This window comes from Mus caroli, chromosome 17, assembly GCF_900094665.2.
Source record: "Mus caroli chromosome 17, CAROLI_EIJ_v1.1, whole genome shotgun sequence".
NCBI lineage: Eukaryota > Metazoa > Chordata > Mammalia > Rodentia > Muridae > Mus > Mus caroli.
Window position 1 is genome coordinate 84,267,416 of NC_034586.1, and position 3,767 is coordinate 84,271,182.

The 3,767-nt window shown below is 40.0% G+C and overlaps 1 protein-coding gene across 2 annotated transcripts in view; it reads left to right on the top strand.

Annotated features, from left to right (window-relative positions):
• Nucleotides 1-3,767, top strand: part of Gtf2a1l (general transcription factor IIA subunit 1 like) — a 45,567-nt gene that overhangs the window by 15,345 nt on the left and 26,455 nt on the right. The window lies entirely within an intron of this gene.

Sequence of the window (3,767 nt, forward strand, 5' to 3'; positions counted from 1 at the left end):
TTTTTTTTTTTTACTTTTTTATTTGTATAAATCAGATATATGTTTTATATCTGTGTGGCTGTATGCCATATGTGTGATGGTGCCCAAGAAGGTCAGAAAAGGGCACTGATCCCTGGAGCTGGAGTTATGGATGGGTATGAGCTGATATGTGGTTGCTGGGAACCTGGGTCTTCAGCAAGAGCAACAGGAGGTCTTAACCAGTAAGCTAACCCTCCAGCCCCCAGCATTTGCCTTTTTAAATGCTGTCATGTTTGATTTCTTTTTCAGGTAGGTTGTTTTTATTCAGAAACATAACTGAAATTTTTATTGCTGTTGATTTTGGGTTTTGGTTTTTCAAGACAGAGTTTCTCTGTATAGCCTTGGCTGTCCTGTAACTCACTTAGTAGATCAGGCTAGTATCTTACTCTGAGATCCTCCTGCATCTCTCTCCTGAGTGCTGGGATCAAAGGTGTGCGGCACCACCACTTGGATCAAAATTGACTTGAATCTAAAACTTTATAGAAGTCACCGATTCATTTTTTGTGGACTCTGTTGTTTTCTCTGTGTTGGTTTATATCATTTGCAGATAGAGCTAATTTTGATTGCTCATTTCTCGCTTGTTTGTTTTTTCTTTTCTTAGATGATCTTGTTAGAGTGTCTGGTTTTGTATTGAACAGATATGGTGAGAGATGGGACCTTACCCTTTGGAAGATCACAGAGGAAAAGCTGGTAGATCTATTACCCTTTTATGATGTCAGCTCTAAGTTTTCATAGTCCTTAAGCAATTTGTTGCTTATTTTTCATTGTGTAGATATGTATGTCTTTGTGTGGGAAATGCATGTATGTACAGGTGCCTTCAGAGGCCAGAAGAGGATGCCTGACCCTCTGGAGCAGAGTAACAGAACCGAACTCAAGGAGTGCACTCAGTGTTGAGTCATTTCTTAAGCTCCCATTGTCTTTGTTTTGTTAAGAAAATGTCTTTAAATTGTAAACTGTTGCATTTTAAAAATTTACTTATTAATGTATACATGTGTGTACAGTATATATATGTGTGTGTGTATGTGTAGGCCAGAAGACAAATTTCAGGTTGGTTTTCTTCTTCCACTTTGTTGAGGCAGGGACTTTCTTATTTCTGACATGCTATGTATTTCAGGCTAGCTTGCCTCTGAGCACCTGGATGATTTTTATTTTTATTTATTTATTATTATTATTATTATTATCATTATTATCTCCATCTCCCATCTTGCTACAAGAATGGTAGGATCGCAGATTCACGCTAACACATCTGACTTTTTATGTGGATGGGTTCTGTAGATCAAACTCATATTTCAGGGCTATGTGGCAAGTATGTTCCTGCTGAGAAATCTGTCTGGCTTCTTCTGCTTGCTTTAATCAAGAAAGTGTTGACCAGATGGCCTAGCAGGTCAAGGTGTGTTATAGGAATTACTTGAATCCCAGCTTGGGGTTTCTACCCAGCTTTTGGTTTATTGACTTCCTAGATGAAAGGCCTTTATATTTACAATAAGCCTTAATCAGCACAAGAGCTGGGCAGATACCTAGCCTCTGTGCTATTAGAATCTACTTTCCTATTGATAACCCTGAATTATTACTCACTACTTAACTATAGTTGGCCAGCCCACAGGGCCACGGGTTTGTTTTGTTTTTTGTTTGTTTGTTTGTTTGTTTGTTTGTTTTTTGGCTCAATTAACCCATAGGCCTTCTCCTTCTCCCTTCTGCACCTTCTTCCTCAAGCCCACAAAACCATACTCTCTTGACTCTTAACCTATGGCCTCTTCTCCTTCGTCCTCTCTTCATTTTTCTCCCTCATGGTTCTTCTCTCCCCCAAGCCCATGAAACCATAACCCTGCCTACGTCTCTTCTGCCCAGCTATTGGCTGTCAGCATCTTTATTCACCAATCAGAAATAACTTGGTGGGGAGCAGGATCACAGGGAGCCTCAATTGAGAAAATGCAACCGGAAGACCAGGCAAGCCTATAGAACATTCTCTTAATTAGTGATTGGTGGGGGAGGACTCAGCCCGCTGCGGATGGTGCAGTCCACGGGCTGGTGGAAGCCATGAGGACCTGCATCCCTCCATGGCCTCGGCATCAGCTCCTGCCTCCAGGTTCCTGCCCTCACTTCCTTCAGTGATGGATTTTGATGTGGAAATGTAAAGTCAAGTAAACCATTTCCTCCTCAAATTGGCTTGGTCATGGTATTTTCCACAGCAGTAGTAACCCTAAGACACGTGGCTCACATTTTAAGATGTGTATAAACTCAAAATGAAGTCAGGTACTGCTATAGTGTATCAGAATTTTGTTTGTGGATTAGAAAAAGGTACTTACAAACTTTCATATCATTGAACCAGATTATGATGTTGAACATTTTAAAATTATGCTTGTAGAATTGAATTCTTACTATTATTATAACATTTATTGTTTTGAATTTAATGTTTCTTGAATACATCTATGGAATCTAAAATTATAATACTTCATTTGAGTCAAAATACATAGTTAATGAAAAGTTACTTGGTTATGAAACGGAATTGAATGTTTTAAATTTTCAGCCAAGCTTAACTTGTGAGCCTCATGTTAAAGTTAAGTGGGGTCTGCTTAGAACTCTACAGTTCTGTCAGTTCTGGCTTTTATTCTGAAGTCCATGAAGATGTGTGTTCTCTGATAGCTCTGTTTGATTCCCTTAAACACAGGGAATTGTCCTTTAAGAGTTTCTACAAGGGACTTAGGAGAGAAGGTTTCTTGCTGGTTTTCCTCAGGATTCAAATGCCAGAGAACATCCTGCAGCCTCCCCGGCGTAGGCTGGAGCAACGCCAGCTTTGCTCGCTCCAGCTAATTATGACATTAATACCTCCGAGCGCCTGCCACTCCAGTTGTTTGTCATTGGCCTTTCTAACAGAACACCTGCTAATAAGCCAAGCCAGAGATGAGTCAAGGATAAAAATAATTGTGTGTTTCATTAACCATCAGTCCAGTAGCCTCACTTATATTTCACGTGGAGAGGATAGTTAGCTTTGAGCTGTTTGTTGTGTGTGATGGAGCCATTCTAGCATCAAAAACAGACCTTGGGGCCATTTTCCTTGGTGTAGTGTGTGAAAAAAGAGCCACAATTAACATCACACTCAACACATACATTGCTGCATAAGCATGCTAAAAATATCCTGCCTTTATTAAAGGCAAAATGGCATTTCTTTTAAAAATTACTTCTGATTTATTATGGAGTTCTCATTCATGTGTGTCATTGTCCTTAGTTGTAATGCAGCCCTCGCCTCCGACCTCAGTCTCCATCTGACTCCCCCACCACAGTCCTGCCTGTCTAGTTTCACCACACATGTAGATGTCACACAGGTTTTAAATCCTGGTTTCCCATGAGAGAATTCCCATGTCATTGTAAGTGGCTTTGTGTGTCATGTAAAGACTTTCAGTTCTACATGTTTCCTTGCAAATATCATAATTTAATTTTTCTTTTTAAAATTCCATTGTGTACATGCACCACATTTTCTTTTTAAAAATTTATTTTTAATTATGTGTCTATGTCTGTCTGTGAGTATGCATGCTCATATGAGTGCAGGTACCTTCAGAGGCCAGAGATAGCGGCTCCCCCACACTTCTCCAGAGTTGGAGTTACAGGGGGGCCACTTGACATAGACATAGGAATAGAAGTCAGGTCTTATGGAGGCTCTTACTCACCAGGCCATGTCTCTACGCATTTACCACGCATTCTTCACTCATGGTTGGTGTTTGTCTCTGCGTATGTGCTTTTTTTTTTTTTTT